We start from the raw sequence: 18,751 nt of genomic DNA on the forward strand, positions 1-18,751 counted from the left end.
CTCTGCTTCCTGGTGTCTTGTTTTGAGCTACTTTACTCTGCCACACCCTCTGCCATGGTGTTCTGCCTCACCTTGGGCCCAGAACAAAGGAACCAGCTATCTTTGGACTGACAGTTATGAAACTATGACCCCAAGTAAATTTCTCCTCTTTTAAAATTATTCTCATCAGTTCTTTTGGTCATTCCACTGGAAAAAGGGACAAAACAGAAATTGGTACTGAGAAGAAGGGTTTTGCTATGACTAATCTGACCATGTGATTCAGAAGTTTTTGGAAATTTCTGGAATTTGTGGTAGCAGTTTTGGAAAGTTTAGTGATGCAAGCTGGAAAAGCTCTAGAATATTGTAAGTGGACCTTAACAGGTGTTCTGGGGGGAGATCAGCAGACCAGAATGCTGTTAGGAATGTGGACAGTAAAGATTGGGTTCATCACATTTTAGAGGAGAAGAAGGATTCTATTGGTAATTGGACTAAAGTCCACTTGTGTTGTGTTCTGCCTAAAAAAGTTGTCTACGTTTTGCCCATGTCCTGAGACTTTCTGAGAGACTGAATTTAAAGGTGATGGTTTTCTTAATCTGCCAGAAAAAATTCTAGGCAGTGGAAGTAGCATGAATAATGTTGGCAGCTTTTAGCCAAGTATATTATGATAATCAGGAGCAGAAATGAAAGCAGAAAATCTGAAAAACTGCAAATTTTTCAGAAGACTATTACTAGTTCTAGGAAAGTTATAGTTGTTAAAGAGAATATAAGCACTAAAGAGATGCTGCTAAGTACTTTACACAGAAATAAAAGCAAAGATGGCTACAGGGCATCTCCAGAATTGGCAAAACCAAACCTATTTCAGGCTCAAAGGAGTGCAGAAAAAATTCCTTTGAGGAGAGACCATGGAGGTACTTGGCTTTCCAGAGGGGCTTAGAAAATTTCACCTTGTTCAGTCATCCATGCACCCTGAACACTTGGCATCAAGCAAATGTTGTTGGTTCAGCAGGATGTTGGAGTTGGGGTCATGGAGGCTTTCACCAAGATTTCAAAGGAAGGCCTGGGAGGCCAGGCAGAGTGCAACAGGATTGGAAAGCTTGCAGGCAGCCCCTGAGAGGGCAATGTGTGGAGATGTGAGGAGGAAGCCAAATATGCAGTGCGGGCCCTTGTGTTTAAGAGATGCCAGTACTGTGGAACATTCACAAAGGAAAGCTACAGGAATTGAATAGAAATAATCCAAGAGAGGTCATATGCACTGCAACCAGGAAGGTCATAGAGCAGAACTACACAAGTTCTTTGGAGAGGGCATCAGGTTGCCTTGTACCCCAGATATGGATGTGGAGTTATAAAACTTGTTTGCCAGTTGAATTTCATTCCTGCTTTGGTCCCTTTCCTTCTTTCTGTGCCCCTGTTTCTTCCTTTTGAAATGATTATGTATACTCTGTGACTTTATATATTGGGTATATGTAAATTGCTTTTGATTTTTACAGGGGCTCAGGCTGAGAATTTGCTCTGTCTCAGAGGAATCTTTAGTCAGGGACTTTTAGCAATCCTGGAACTGTTAAGACTGTAGGGACTCTTGGAAATAGACTAAATGTGTTTTTACATTATGAAATGGGTATGAGCTTTTGGGGCCATTGGGTAGAATGTTATAATTTAGATATGAGGTATCCCACAAAAGCTCATGTGTAAGACAATACAAGAAAGCATAGATGTGAAAGGACTGGATTATGAAAATCTTAACCTAATCAGTGCACTAATTCTCTGAATGGATTACCTGTGTGATAACCATGGGCAGGTGGGGTGTGGCTGAAGGAGGTAGGTCATTGGGGATGTACCATTTGGTATTTATTTTGTCCATGCTAAGGGGAGTCCCTCTCTGCTTCCTGGTATCCTGTATTGAACTACTTCTCTTTATCACATCTTTCTGCCATGGTCTTATGCCTTACCTTGGGTCCAAAGCAAAGGTTCTGGCAATCTATGGACCAAGATCTCTGAAACTGTTAGCCCCCAAATAAACTTCTCCTCCTCTAGAACGTTTCTTGTCAGGTCTGACTAAAACGGCTAGCATTTGGTGACCATTTATTATATATGCAGAACACTTTACCTGTAATTAAATGAATATGGTTTATTATTATTTTAGGTGATATTTAGTCCCTTTTATATTGATGCATTCTTAATATTTTGTGCCCCAAAATAATATATAACTTTAATATTAGTGGTCATTCTAACATTGCTCTGAATTTGTTCTTGTATTTTTGCTGTGAATTTGCCCATTATTTGATCATTATCATTGCCAGAACCCTTTGTTTAGTTTATGTGTATATTTTAAATGTGTACCACTGGAATCCTGGACATGCATACATTTTAAATAGCAAAGAGGAAAAACATATAAAGTTATCACGAAGAGATTTCTTGGGTACCTTTAAAGGTATGATGGATAGAGAAATTATTAGACTATTAGAGGTAATATTCTTTTTGTGTTTTGCAAATGGCACTGAGTGTTTATGTTGGTACAGTTTTTCAGAATAAAGTTTCAGGTTAAAATGCTTTTTGTATGAATAACTAGGTCTAGCATCTTAAGTACTTCAGGGTGTTAATTTAGTAAGAATGAGGAACAGTGAGTAGGAGAAGCAGTAGGAATTCTTCTCCTTCCCTGCCCTTAACTACCTGTGTGCAAACCACCAACACTATTCAAATACCCTCCTATAGACTCAGCACCACTACAAGGATGAAAGATGACAGTACAGATGAGACATTTCTCCTGAATGATCACTGCAACATAGTTATTAGTGGCATACATTAGTTTGTTCCAACAATAATGTAATGAATGCTTTTCAGTATTTACAAACAAGTTCAATGGAATCCTTTGAGAGAGGACACTTGCGATCATTTTGGTGTTTTGAATTAAAATGGGCGTTAAAGAAAAGATACTTCTGAGAACAAAACTAATGTCTGACAAAGTGTTGGCCAAAGAGTAATGTATAATATACTCACTCCTAGAGATGACCTTCCAAAGAGTGTACCATGTGCACAGGGAGATTATCCTTACTGCCATGCCCCTCACAGTTTAGACTAATTGTGAGCCCAGGATGTCTTGTAACATGGAAGTCAATGTATCTTTGTGTAGTGAAATATTTCCCAAGTATATATGAATATACTTCCATCAGGAAAAACAATGTTAAAACCACAGAAAGTATGAAATAATATGCTAGGCAAAGAAACTATAGGATGGGGAAAAAAATGTATTATCTGGGACCAAAAACTAACTTTCCACAGAGAGTAGGACATGTTACCAGCTAAGAGTACTGGTCAGCAGTCAATGCAAATTTTGATCACATGTCCTTCTGGGAATTGAGTTGCTGCTGTCTTATCTGAAAGAAACCAGTATTTCTAGGTCTTCTGTTCTTAAAAGAGTTGTAAGGAACCTATTTGCCTCTACTGAGTATTTAAAATCCGAACATCTTTGTGAACATCATGTTACTATTTCTAAACAACTAATTTGACACTTTTTCCATGATGCTGGGAGGGCACCTCAAGATCAGCATCTCCAAAATGAAACTCATACAGATCTTTCTCCATAAATGTGCTTCCTGCACTGCTATCCTCTCATGGAGTAGCCCCACCATCCACACACTTACGTCAGTTGATAGCTCAGAATTTGCCTCACCTACTGATCTTATCTCTGAAATCCCCATTTATCTACTTTTCTTTGCATTCTGCACCAGGACTTTAGTTAAATGAAAATCAGCTTCTCCGAGAAAGAGCTGTTTAAACATTCGCTGCCTGTAATTACATTGCCTACCTCTTGTGGTCCTAAATTTGCCCTTCATACTTCAGTGAAAGGGATCTTTGAAAAACACACATAAGCAATTGGCCAAATTGATGACAAGTCTTCCCTTCAGTAAACTCATGTTCATTCATTTGCTCATTTAATAATTAATTGATAAGACCTTTGGTAAGGTAGGCGCTCTTCTGGAGACTGGTAAACCAGAACCTACCAAGACAGAGATAGCTTCTGTTCCTTCTGGTGCTGTGCAAGTACCTTTCTCCTTCTGGGTCAGATTGTCTACTTTGCCTTGGGGTGTGGGGTGCATTTAAATAAAAGCCCCCCTTCCTGGTGTCCTAGGTAGCCTCATGGGCCACAGATTCTTTTTCTATACCCAGCTGTGGGCCAGTTCTATATTCATAAAAGGAGGCAGTTGACAGCAGGTCTCCATTCCTGTGTTGAGAGCCTTTCTGGTTGCATTCCCTCCTGTGACAGGGGTCAGGGTGAGAACCTCTCAGAGTAGTTTTCAGCACCCTGAAAAATATCACATTGAAATGAAAGTGTTGATTGCTTGTGTTCTCAGCTGGAGGGGAAAGAGAGATTAGATTTTTTGACTTTGATCAGAAACACTATGATGTTTTACAACTTTATGAATTATTTTCTCTTATCATTTCTGGCCTGACAGATGGGGAAAAAATTCTTGCAGGAGTTATTGTGTTTCTTTAACTGCATTCAGCATCTTCATTTGTTTTTATTTGACAATACCTTTGGTCCTGTTATTTGGAGTACGCTTTCCTATCTGTTAGAAGCACTACACTTGATTCTGATTTGCTAATTTAAATAGATTTCTGAATGAAAGAAAACACAGGGATCTTAAATGGCAATAGTCTGGGTTTCTGCCTGGATATTATGTGTTATTTGTGATACTCTAAAAGCAAAAGCATTTGTGTTACTGAACTATTGGTTGTAAAATCACTTTAAAAGTAACTTTATTAGCTACATGGAATAAAACAACAAATCCGAGAAGCCTGTATTTTATGTTGCAATCCCAGTAGGTATTATTTTGTAATGCTGCATTATGAAATCTCAGGGCCTTAAAGGAAGAACATTATGGTTTTTATTCTTTTCCCCCTTACAGAAAATGTAATAGTGTTTCATTTGCCTTGAATGGATTTTTCCCTTGGATTATTTGTAATGAAAAAAATATATACTTGCATATTGTTCTGCTAGGAGAGGAAAAACAATATTGTGAAGACCCATAGTTTATATTTAGGAAATTCTCTGATTGCTGATCCCAAGCCATTCCTCTCTAGCGTAATATTTATTGGAATTTTTATTTCAGTTGTAAAACTCTCTGCAATAATTTGGAAAAATAGGTTATCCAGTTATTATACAATTTGACAATAGAATCTAGTTCTACCCTGGGATTATATTGCAGGTTAAAATGTTCATTTTCATTGACTTGAAGCAATTGTTTCATTCGCATTAGGAACAGAGCATTTTTGTCAGTAACAAATGAGAATGATAGCATCAATAGTATGAGAGCTCCCATTTATTAATCCCACAACATGTGCCCAGCAAGGTGGCACTGTATACATTCCAGCAAGTTGAAAGCAACGAAGTTTGAACTTTGATCTGTCTAACAACAGTGTTCATGCTCTGAATCTCTATTTTCACTATCCACTGTCACTAGCTGTAAAATATAGGACTTCTTATTGTGATCATCTCCAAAACTGATATTGCACTTTATTTGTGCAAGTTGATATTCATAAGTATAGAATTTGATCTACAAGGCTTAGTTATGCTGAATTTGAAAAGAACAGAGGAAACAGGTTTTTCAAGCTGGACAGTGATTGACCTGCATGTGTCCATTCCAAAGAATCTGAAAGCTTTATTAAAAGGGGGTATCTGGGTACATCTGTATGTCACAGCACTAGGGCAAACTAAAGGTGATCTGAAAAGCAGGGAACTGATTTAAACAAACTGTTTCACCAACTAGTATCTGCCACTGAACCCCTCTCTTGGTGGTATATTAGCACACTGAATGAAACTGGTGTATCTACTACTGGGACATTTTATTTAGCAGTTAGAGTAGTAGTGGGTATTGGAGGGAAGACCTATGGACTAGATAATAGAGAACCAAAGAGGGGAAATCAAAGCACAATGTTGGGTAGCCAACTAACACATCCTCAGATTCCAAGGAAAAAGGGAACATCCATATGGGAAGGAATGGAAATAAGAGGGGTCCAGATGGTGACATTCAGATGCAGAAGACTGCCTGCAGTAATTGCTAAACCAAGCAGCACACTCTTCCAGCAAGATCTCATGCATGCGCTCTGGGATCTGGGGAGACTTGTGCCATGTGAGCTTATAGAGGTGGAAAGAGAGCAATTTCACATTTAAGGCTGCTCTGTAGGATTGTAGCCGAGAGATTTGCTTCCTTGAAGAATGTTCTCCCTTTGCAGACATGGGTGAGAGCTGTTATAACACGGAGGGATTTCATCATTCAAGTAGGAAGATTTATGAAGCTCAGTATTGGGATGGGTCCTGGTGTTTTGGAATCAGGAAGCAATAAATTTGTCGTGGAGTCATTACCAGAACAAAGTTTTGAAACAGAACGGGAATTTTAAGGAAAAGTATAGTTGAGAACTACAACTGAGTTAGGTCATTTGTGAGGTAAAGACAGACTTTTTTTTTTTTTTTTTAATGTACACAATACCTTTATTTTGCTAATGTATTTACATGTGGTGCCGAGGATCAAACCCAGTGCCTCATGCATGCTAGGTGAGCACTCTACCACTGAGCCAAAACCCCAGCCCCAAGGACAGTCTTAATGCAGGAAGCACTTGGAATCCTAAGGCTAAACACAGAGAATATCCAGAGGTTAAAATCTTTAGATCAAGACTAAATAGGGTTGCCTATTGAAAAGGGACTGTGGATAAGAGTATAAGAGTATAAGAGTAGACTGTTTCTTGCTTGATGCATGCTTTTGTTGAAGATCTGGGATTGGTTTTTGCACTAATGCATCCTCTTTCTGAAAACAGAATTATTATTCTGAGATCATTTGTATGATTATTTTGAAGGATCCTGTTTAGCATAATAGTTCCTTAATTTACCAGAATTATACATCATTTTTTACCATTGCACATGTAAACCTGAAAGCAGAAGGTACATCCATCACTGTGAACAAGTGTTCCTAACTTATCAATTGCTTTAAGTATGTTGCTCTGGTAACCAAGAACTCATTCCCAATTACTGTAAAGCTAAGTATAATGGAAAGTATTTATTTTTCCCAAGGTCACTTTTTAGTCCTCTCTCTTTAAATACTTACAACTGAATCACTACAGAGGGTCACTTCTTCCTCTCCTTTTCCCACTCAAACATTATCATTCTTAAACCTACCTTCATCTTCTTACTACTATACTACAATTAGAAACTGTGCAAGGATATCACATGTGTAAAAGAAGCCACACATAAAATTTTACAAAATCAGTGCCAATTCTTAGCTTAAAAGTAGAAACAACTTCATAACAATATGGAAGTTTTTCTCTCCAAATATTAGGAAAATAAATAAACTGAATAAGGTTTCATCATATACCTGTAGCTGTTTGCATTGATTCTTAAATCAATGGTTTTATAAGACTAAGTGGTATGTTAACATTTGATCCTGACACATTTATATTATTTTCAAGATAAAATCCTATAGAAAATCAAAGTTTCTTTCAAGACAAAGAAAGAATAATCAACCTTTTGTAAGTTTATGAGTCAAATTCAATTATTGCAGTTTATCTCAGTGTTTTAATAAGCACCTTTCATAAATACTATTTCTTCTCTTGTTTGGAATCCTAATGCTTATCTATAAGTTGAAAGACATTCAAACAAGGTACTGTAAATTGATAATAGCCATATCGAGAATGTCTGAAGTCCGCATACAGTTTGAAATACTAGATGGCAAATAGAAGGAAAAAAAAAAAAAGAAACAAGAAAAATAGTCTACCTGGAACCCAAATGATGTGGCATATGTATTTCAATGATTATCAAAAGACCTGAATCTTTCACACATACTGCTCAGAGCAGCTGTAATAATTTTCTTGAGCTCTTGCATTCTGCCAACTATGTAAATATGCCTATAAACTATTCTCACCATTCACTTTAATTTATCTTTGATAAATGGACACTAATAATGAGCTATATCATTTTAACAAATGGAGCACTTCCTCACCACCCCTCATGTTATCAGCATAAACTGAAAAGAACAAAATTAAATTAATAGAGTCTTTCAGTTTTGTAGTGTGCTTATTTTATTTGGATTTGGCCAGTATGTTGCTTGCCTTTGAGGTCAAAAGAGAGAAGACTTTTGTTAAACTTAATTGTCTAATACTTCTTGTTACCATGAACACTAATACTAATTGATTTTTTTAAAAAATGAGCTCTACCAATTAAAAGTTCCAGGCTGTAAGTTTTTGTTTTTGTTTTTCTTTTGCTTTTTACTTATAACTGGTCAGTACTAGGCCATAAATTCAAATGCTAATTGTTAAAATACAATAATGTAATAAACACATAAATAAATATTGAGGAATGCCACTTGTTTTATTATTGTCACATCATCACTGTGGTTTTAATAAGAACTGTAAAGCACTAATAGAAAGCTTTGTTTCCTACTATATTGTGGTTTTTTTTTCTATGATGGAATACATTTTAGTGTAAAATTAACTTGTTTAAATATAGACCCACTGAAATTAAATTGCATATTTATTTGACAGTAATGAGAGGAAAATATGAGCTGTATCAATATCTATATGTTTGACATTGGTACATGTTGTTAGAAATCCACTTAATAGTATGAAGGATTTCTATTGTGGTCACAAAAAGTCTAAATTTCCTCTCTGTGTGTTCTAGTCACTTTATTTAGCAAAGAGAAAAAGTAAGAGGCATAAATATCAGAAAATTGGAAGTTAAACTTGGCAATATTACTAAGATGCTACAAAAGAGCTCTAGAAATGTATTAAATAATTATTGATTATAAAGTAAATATTGGAAAATCAACGATTTTTTTTCTAGACCTATTTCAGACACATTCAAGTATATTTTAAGGAGGTATTGGACAATCCCTTCTCCTTCTTGGAAACTTCCTCTGGCATGACTGGAAATTCAACCAGGCTGTCTGAGTTCTCCAAGCTACCTTGGACCTGGGGAGAATCAGCCAATCTCAAGGATATTAGAAGAGTGAACTTGGCCATTTACTTGTGAGAAACCTAAAAAAATATTTCCTTCTCTGAATTGTAGAAGGATTACATCTCCAAGTCATTCTCATAGTATTTAGCAGGTGCCACTTACAGAAGTGACATGTAGTGGATATTTAATAGATGATAAAGTGAACACTTCAACCACCATAACTTGATGAGTCGATCCAAAACATTCAGTCTTATAAAATGAGGATTAATGAAAAGTTAGGATGAGCCTCTGCAGCTGGCTGATTGGAAATTTAGAAGTAGACTGAAAAAGGTAGGGAAGTCCAAGTTCTTGCTTACTTGGGCACCACCTAGTAATCTTTTCATTCCCAGGTTTAGTTATTGATACAGATGATGCTGGATCCAGTGTTAAGCCAAGGACTTCCTGGACAGCCCCAGATGGTTAAGAAATCACATGATTAGGCCATACTTGCTGATATGGAGAAATGGAGAGGGAGAATATTAGAGACTAGAGGAACTATCCCTCTCCTTCCCCATTTCTTGGGGTGGTTGTCTGCATTTTCCGTCTGGTTTTGTTCTCCATTTCATGCCCTGCCCTACACCTCATAGGAAGCCAAGAGCTCTGACTGTCATCTCCTGTATCACTTTCCTCCCCTGTGCCATGTTGAAAACAGAGTAAGCAAGAAGGGTAGGAAGTCAGTTCCCATAGTGTTGCGTCCCAACCTGTGTCATTGTGCTGTGTGTTGTTGGAGGAAGGAGGGGCTCCATCTAGTTCTCCTTTTCTTGAGGGAAGAGCTTGTCATAGCTTTCCACAATGACATTGCACTTAGAGGAGTGAGAGGGGACAGACATGTGTGTAATGGGAGCAAGAGGTTATGAGAATCATTCTATAAAATGGGCCTGCTGCGCTGAACCCCACATGCTTTTCTTTTACAAGAAGCAGTTTACCTGCAGCTCCACCTGGCTTACCTGGTGGTAATATGTCACATTCCTCAGAAAACTACCTGTTACCTGTCGGAGAAATGCAGGCCTGAAACAATGTCAGTAAGAAGACAAAAGTGACCCTGAAAGGGGAGACCTTTGTGACCCTTTCAATAGACCACATCCCAGAACTCAGGGAAATAAGGATAATTCCTCCTAACCATGAAATCTATAAGGATTTATGGTTAAGAACCCATTTAAAATCTGTCAGCAAGGTCCAAAGTGACCTATAGTTGTCATGGCAGTGGGGACTTGAAATCATCCTGCTATGGGTCAAAAGTCAAGAGGTGGACCTGGGTGGGACTCTCTGGAAACTTCTCTGGGATCCCCAATAAAACTGGATTGCAGAAAAGGCATATTGTCCCTCTCCTCTCTGAGTAGACCCACTCTCTTCCTTGAGAGTGTCCCTTTTCCCTTTCCTATCCCTCAAACAAACTCATGCCTGCTACTCTTGAGTGACATGTCTGAAATCTTTCTGACTCAATCACAAGAATCAGGGTTTGAAGCGGGGGGCCTTTGTTCTGCCTCAGTTTCTCAGAAGGCCCCAGCTCTGTAAAAGACCATACAGTAACTTCACTTCTCATGATAAAAGACAGTTGCTTAAAGGTCTTGGTTCCCATACCCTGCACGTGGGAGGCAGTTGAAAGGGTTTTGATGAATTCACAGGGACATCGCTGGATGTTTGGAACGTTTTCAAGGCTGCACTGCTTGTCAAACACTGCACAAATAACTTGCTTGTGTATGTTTACACTTTGAACATTCAGTCATGCTACCATCCCTTTCATGATGCCATTTTCTCCAAAATCTTAATTTTTGGTAGTTGATGTGATAAAAAAGAAGTACCCTACAGAGGTCAGTGAGGGACAAAACATGAGGGTGGAGAATTCCAATCTATTCCAAAGTTTGAGAAATTGCATCAGGTCAACTGGTACATGCATGTCATTAGTAAGTAACGGTGATAATTTGAGAAGGAAACAAAAAATGATGTTTTACTTTCAATTAATATACTGCATATTATTTAATCATGTAGTTTTTAGTACCATAGGTATTTGTTGAGTTGTTTGGACCTAACCACTTAATAAACAGGACTCAGATATTTCTTTTGGCCTAGGTTATGACAATAAATTGTTATGACAGCAAAAATGCCATAAAACGAGCTAGTTGGAAAACATTTGGATTGAGAAGTTACTCTGGTTTTAACGCTTCTTAGATCCCTGTGAATCTAAGAAAAAACTGAGAAGTCCCATCCTGCAAATGTATCAAAAACTGCAATTTTGAACAAACTGGTCTCTGTATGGTTACTTGTAGCAATATATAGATAGATATATATTAAGATAAATTCCATGTGCTATGGATTAAGCATATTCCAGTAGGAATGTGTGAGGACAGAATATTCAGCTTTTGAAGTTGTCCTTGTTATTGAAATAGTGCCATAGGGCAAAGAAGGAGGTACAAAGTATTTATTTACAAAGCAAAGCACTGAAAGATCGTGATTCAAATCAGGCTTTCCTGATGCACATTCTCAAACCTTTACTGTCTTCTAAAAATGGGAGTGGAGGGCAGCTCTTACCCCAGCATTAAATAAACTGGACTCCAGTCTGATGTGTTACCTTAAAGAATTCAATCAGAACTAATTTGTGAATCCTCCTGTCCTTGTTTGAGATTTTGGCTCACTCCTGTTTGTCCATGATTTTACCAACGTGGGTCAGCACAACTTATTAAAAAGTGTTGTAGGGGCTGGGGATATAGCTCAGTTGGTAGAGTGCTTGCCTAGCATGCATGAGGCCCTGGGTTCAATCCCCACCACCACCAAACAAACAAAAAAAGTGTTGTATTTTAAACAGTTTTCTGCAATTCTTGTGCAGAAGATCACATGTGCTTTCAGTGTGTGAGTGTATGTGTGTGTAAGTGTGTGTGTGTCTGTGTTTACTACTCTAATTAGAAACTGCCCACTCTCATTTCTTCTTACACAAATGCTCCAGTGGTATCTTTACGCAAGCCTAGATAGATTGTTCTCGCAGCCCCCATATTCATTTCAGTTACATGGATATTAAGAAAATGAATGACTGTAGTTCATGAATGCTAAGAAAATGACTGGTGAGGTGTAGTAGTTACTGATGTTAAATGAAAGGGCAAAATGCTCTGTCGTCCTTGAATGGGAAAAGTTTCTGTAGAGCCAAAAATGTGAATTTATGCCTTTTTCCTGGAAATTATGTTAATTGATGATACTCTATAACAACCAAAGCTATTGAGTCTGCTGAGTTTCAGTCATTTGGTGAAACTTTTAAAAAGTTTCACATGGAAGTAATGATTTAGTCTACTGAGGTGACTCAGGAGGTTTCAAGTATGTCATAATGAATATAGTCATAAAAGATGAGTCATGGGATAGTGATGCAATGAGAAAGCGGAATGAAATTCGAAAAGCCAGTCATTTCCACTTTTTTCCAAGATACTTTACTGCTACCCCAAATCTAAATAGTTCCCCATTGAGCTCACTGTGACTTTTCAAAGGGAAAAAAAAAAAAAAGGGAATATTCTCAGTCTCTGGTCTATAGGTTGTGCTGCTTGGAGTGTATGCTTCCCACATGACCTGTACAAATGTTTTATTACATTTTGTTAGACAGAGACAGGGAGGAAAGGAGACACCTGAGGAAACTCTGGACAGCAAAGGAGATAATATTGTAGAATACTCAGGTTTGATAATTGTGGTAGTTTGTAGCCCAATAAAGAACATGAAGTTGGAAAATAAAGAAGCCAGCCACCTATGATCTTGATTTTACACTTGCTAAATATGTTCAGGGAGGAGAGAGGCAGAGAAAGTGTTTAAGGCGTCATGAGAAACCTCTTTGAAAGCCTGAGAAATGAGCTATAGACAGTCCAACCTTTCCTTATAACTAGCAATTTTATCTTTGTATTCCAAAATTTCTTCCCTTAGCATGGCATATGATAGGTAATGGATAGGTTCCATTTTTAAAAAATTTTTGAAACTATCATACAAATCATCAAGCATCAGATGCATGTTTTATACTACTGTATAACAAAACTTTGATGCCAATCCTCAAAATGTAATTTATAATTATAAATCTTATGAGTCAGCTATTTTGAGGGATTATTTTGTGCCAAACTGATCTAGGGCTTCAATTAGATTTATTTAATCATTCTAATTATCTGTATTTTAAGATAAAAAAGCTGAGGTCCAGGGAGATTCCAAAATCAACCAGCATGAAGTGATGAATTCAGGACTTGAGCTCTGTGTCCTTAGAGCATCCTTTTCCATTTTCCTTCACATTTTAGTAACTTTTACATCGGGCTGTAGCTCAAAATTAATATAAATATTTTTGCCTATGTTTCTATTTATTAATGCCTTCCCCCGGTAAAGCTTTTTATGAAACCTATGATGTACCTTAAAATCAAGGAGGTTGTCTCAGAGAGAATAAAGTAAAGACCACCCGATCTTGGGAATAGGAATGGAAGTGGGGGACCAACCACCCAAGGGAACAAAGATCAGTGAAAAACCAAAAATCAAAAAAACCAGCCCACTGAATATTTGATGAGGGGTCAGACCAGGATCTTAAGCCCTAAAGGAGGAGTGGATTCCATTGTAATTATACTATCTAAGGATTAAAAGCAACCTCATGAACCTGTTATGTGATTGCTGGCACATGGTTGGTTACAATAAATACTGTTGCTGGTTGCTCAGGGAAGACTTCTGTTCAGTCCACTGAGGGTTTAGTGTAACAGGATCCTTCAAAGATAGTAGTTCTTTATCAACTTCAGCTGCCTAGAGATAATTATGAGAAAGCATGATATTGTTTTGCTATAGCAAGTGCTATAGATATGAAATATTTCTTTTTCATTCTATGGGGGCTAAAAGAGTATAAATTTGAGAGGTAGGAAGCTACATCTAAGCCAAGAATTTGAAAAAGGCAGTATACACATAAAACACATCAGCATTTAGAGGGTTTTTTTTTTTTTCAGAGATAGTAAAGGTAGAACCTGAATAAAGAATATGGAAGCCATTAAGAACTTCACTTTTTTGAAAAAGTGAATTGTTGGACAAAAATTAGTGGATAGCAGAGAAAGGACTAGATGTGAAGGCTTAACTGGGAGAGCAGCCATATAAAATCTGCAGCATTCAATGCAGATGCCCTATGCTGACAGACCCAACAGTAAACATGGCAGCCCAACTGAGGGTCAGAAGATGTAGTCCATCAGGGAGCCTGATAGAACTCTATATGTGAGGTCAAGTCAAAAGTTTCTAAACCCTAGTGAAAAATCCAGAAGCAGATTTGTGATAATTTTCTAAAAATTTTATTTCTTAAGAAATCTTTCCTCCATGTGTCTCTATCTGATTTAGGTATCAGGGTGATATTGCCTTCATAGAATGAGTTTGGGAGGGTTCCCTCCTCTTCTATTTCATGGAATACTTTGAGAAGTATTGGAATGAGCTCTTGTTTAAAGGTTTTGTAGAACTCGGCTGAGAACCCATCTGGTCCTGGACTTTTCTTTGTTGGTAGGCTTTTGATGACCTCTTCTATTTCATTGCTTGAAATTGATTTATTTAAGTTGTGTATATCCTCCTCGTTCAGTTTAGGTAGTTCATATGTCTCTAGAAACTTGCTGATGTCTTCGAGGTTTTCTGTTTTGTTGGAGTATAGATTTTTCAAAATAGCTTCTAATTATGTTTTGTATTTCACTCGCGTCTGTTGTGATATTTCCTTGTTCATTCCGAATTTTAGTAACTTGAGTTTTCTCCCTCTTTCTCTTTGTTAGGGTGGCTAAGGGTTTATCAATTTTGTTTATTTTTTCAAAGAACCAACTATTTATTTTGTTAATTTTTCCGATTGTTTCTTTTGTTTCAATTTCCTTGATTTCGGCTCTGATTTTAACTATTTCCTGTCTTCTACTACTTTTGGTGTTGGTCTGCTCTTCTTTTTCTAGGGCTTTGAGCTGTAGTGTTAAGTCGTTTATTAGCGTTAGGGTTAGGGTTAGCTTTAGGATTAGGGTTAAGGAGGGTGGTAAGAATGGAGGAAGGAAGGACTGTACAGAGGTAAAAGAGGGGTGGGAGGGGAGGGGGGAAAGGGAAAAAATAACCTAATGAATCAAACAACATTACCCTATGTAAATTTATGATTACACAAATGGCATGCCTTGACTCCATGTACAAATAGAGAAACAACATGCATCCTATTTGTTTACAATAAAAAAAAAAAAAAAGAAATCTTATGATGGAAGACAATTAGGATTCCAACAGGATCTGGAGCAAATGATAGAGTTAAATCACAAAACAAATGGATATCATGAGTAATTAAATACAAATTAAAACAGAAAAAAGATAATTTTTTCAGAAATAAGAACAGGAAATAATGCAATATTGTGAAAAATATGGAAAAACAGACCTTCTCACTCCCTCATGAAGGAGTTGTAAATGGGCAGAGCCTTCCAGGAGAGCTATTTTCCCAAAATAATTAGCTGATAATTAACTGAACTATCATGTCAGTTACATTTTAAAATTCTTCTTTATTTTGTCCTGAAAGCCCATACAAAGTTTCTAGACAGAGAGATTTCTTTTTATTTGCCTCATAAGAAATGTAATTAATTCTCATTTATAATGTTATGGTTAATTTATGTTATCATTTTTCTCCTCTACATCTTACAAATTTCCATAGTGAACTATGGAATTGAAGAAAGAATGACAAAGAATGAAATAAACATTTTACTCATGAAACTAGGAAGCAAAACATGGAGAAAGTACAAAAATTATAATAGAAGTTAAAGAATTAGCAAAATAAAAATAAAAGTATATGTGTATACTTTTATCCATGTACATAAATCTAGTATTTTTTGAATATAAATGGAAGACACAAATATGCAATATTAAAAATGAGCATTGCCAGGCATCGTGGCTCACACCTGTAATCCTAGTGGCTTGGGAGACTGAGACAGGAGGATCGCATGTTCATAGCCAGCCTCAGTAATTTAGCAAGGCCCTAAACAACTCAGCAAGATCCTGCCTCTAAATAAGATATAAAAAACAGCTGGAGATGTGGCTCAGTGGTAAAGCGCCCCTGGGTTCAATCCTTGGTACTAAAAAAATTAAAATGAAAACAAATAAATAAATAAAATGAAAACTGGAGTAGTTGTATGAATAGATGAATCTGAAAACCTCAGAGAATATTGAATTTTTCTTTAAAAAATGTCAACTTTCAAGGGGACTAAGAAATTTAAGTTAAAAATCAATATTAAAAAATTAAAAGAATTGTCAAGAAAGAAAGAAAATGGAACAAAACAAAACAAAACAAAAATAAATAAATAAATAAAACCCTGTCTCCTAAAACAGTTTGACCAGGAAATTTCATTTGTATTTCATTTTACATTACAGTTGCTATTGAAAACTTTGTTGTTTTTTAAATTTATCCCAATGACTTTTTAAAAAAATTGGGAACATATATAAAATTTACTGAATTAGGACATGAAAAGCCAGTTTTAAAAAAGAGTAACAAGGAAAGATTGAAATACTACAGAATATAAGGCTTTAATAATTATAATAATAGTGTGATATTAACATGGCAAAAGGTAGATATTAGTGAAATATATTAGATAATACAAACACAAATGTATATGAAAATTCATTATAAAATCAGCAATTCAAATCAGCAGTGTTTCTTTCAAATAGTATCAGAACAAAAAATCAATTATACCAACAATTAAAAGTAGTATAGCGATCTACTTCATATAATAACACAAAACCCAAGTCAAATAGTGGTTCATAAATCAAAAAAGTTCTAAAGTAAAAGATTAACAAATATATAATCCAGACTTTACAAAAGTTAACCTAAGCATAACACTGAAACCATAATGAAAAATGTTGCTAGGTTTCATGCATTAACAAAAATGTAAAGGATAGAGAGAGATAACATGATAGCGTTACAGAAAAAGAAATTCATGAAAGTGAGCAATTTGAAAATAATTTGTGAAACACATAAAAGTGCTTTGTTCTATAGTTGTGTAATGTAAATTTGCCGATAATTATAAATAAGCACTTCAAAATATATTTAAATTAATAATTTAGTATTTTGTATCTGTCATTTGATGTTACCTGTGTAGTTATAAGTAATATATTCTGGCATTGTTACATATAAATGCAATATGAATTATTAAAAAATTTCATGAGGTCCACGTGACACATTCTTACCACCTTTGGCCCAACAATTCCAGTTTGAAAAATTTGTGTTAAGAAATAAATCATACGGATATATAAAATATTTCTTGGGCTTGCTTACATTAACATTTTATCAGCAGTATTAAACAGCCATTATCACCTACATCCAAGTCAGTTAATTGAATTTAAAAAAATGGCTGTAGATCTATACAATTGCAATACCATATGCCTTCTTTAAAATGCTTTCATAGAAAATTCTTTACAAAGCTAAGAAGTAATTCTTAACACAGTGTAAAGTGAAAACAAACTAGCCTATAGGAAATTTATATTTTAAAATGTACATAAGAAAATTAAGTTCAAAGCCACTGTCGAATAACTTTTCATGTTTAGGACATAATAAATGCAATTTGAACATTGAGGATACCTGTAAAGTAATAGGGGATTCAATGTAGACTACTTTATATGTTGATTTTCCTTGTACATAATACAAAGAACTGAATAGTTACAGAAATTCTATGTTTATAATGTAAAATTATTTACCTAACAAACTATTGCAATACTCACTATCCCTAATTGTTTCATTTTAAAGAAAGCATGGAAATAGTTAAGTTAAAAGAGGAATGTTGGCAAATCAAGGAACTAGTGATTTTCCAGAAGAAGAGATCCTAATTTTGTGGTTCACTGGTGTCTGACTTTGAAGAAATACATAAATATATTTGGTGCATTGATCCATGACCTGAGCGGGGGTCACCTAAATCAGCTAATTTTCCATGTGAATATGCACACTGCATTAAGTAAAATTAAGAGATGATTACTGGGTTCAACTTAAATTCATAGTACTGTGAACTGACTTCTTAATTTTTAGAGAGTCCTGAAATTGAGCAGCATAATTCAAAATGTGAAATTGATTCCTATTACTGTGAATTCCTTAAAGAGGAAATGAAGCATAGTTCCTAATGTTTCTGAAATAAACACATAGAACCAGGTCATCAACTTAATATTTCAGGGCATAAATTTAAATGCCTTCTCCTTGAGGGTATTTTCATAAAATTTAGTAATTTGGTGATATCACTTAATATGAGCATTCTAGTTATGTGTGTGATTAAGATGGTATATCAATTAAGCATGGGATCATTCGAACACACATATTCTAATACAGGAGATCATTGAGCAAACTGATACTCCAATGCAAGCACAAAATATGCCTTTGAAGAGAGGTGTTAGCCATCATGTAAAATTCCAGCAAAAATAACATTTGTTCAGCCTACTTTGTATCATACTCTTTTACATGGTCAAAATAGTTGAATCTTGATAGCCTTCCAATTAGCTGCTTTTATTTATGTTTTAGAGGAATTTAAATCAAGTTTTCAAACAAGGTGGTGTTTGCTCTTCCAGGCAGAAAACATACAACTAACATGAATCTCCCCATGCACATGCATTTTCACACTTGGACAACCATGTGAGAGACTAGAACTCTTTCAAAGTTCAGATAATATTGGAGGATAGAAATATATTCACAAATTTTAATAAGTCAGATACTACTCTATTGTGTCAGCCAGTGCTGGAATGACAGAAAAATCTCTCTTGCCTTCTCTGTGTGTGTGCGTGTACCTGCGTGCATATATACAGAATCACAGTCATCTAGTCTATGTAGTCAACATTTGACAAATA

The 18,751-nt window shown here is 35.9% G+C and overlaps 1 protein-coding gene and 1 non-coding gene across 2 annotated transcripts in view; both read left to right on the forward strand.

The window, feature by feature from the left end:
* The window catches only part of Znf385d (zinc finger protein 385D), an 880,046-nt gene that overhangs the window by 371,635 nt on the left and 489,660 nt on the right, over window positions 1-18,751 (forward strand). The window lies entirely within an intron of this gene.
* Trnaa-agc (transfer RNA alanine (anticodon AGC)) lies at window positions 11,658-11,730 on the forward strand. Its single transcript has one exon. It is a non-coding gene; the product is annotated as a tRNA-Ala (tRNA).

The sequence above is a fragment of the Sciurus carolinensis genome, chromosome 17 (assembly GCF_902686445.1).
Source record: "Sciurus carolinensis chromosome 17, mSciCar1.2, whole genome shotgun sequence".
NCBI classification, from domain to species: domain Eukaryota; kingdom Metazoa; phylum Chordata; class Mammalia; order Rodentia; family Sciuridae; genus Sciurus; species Sciurus carolinensis.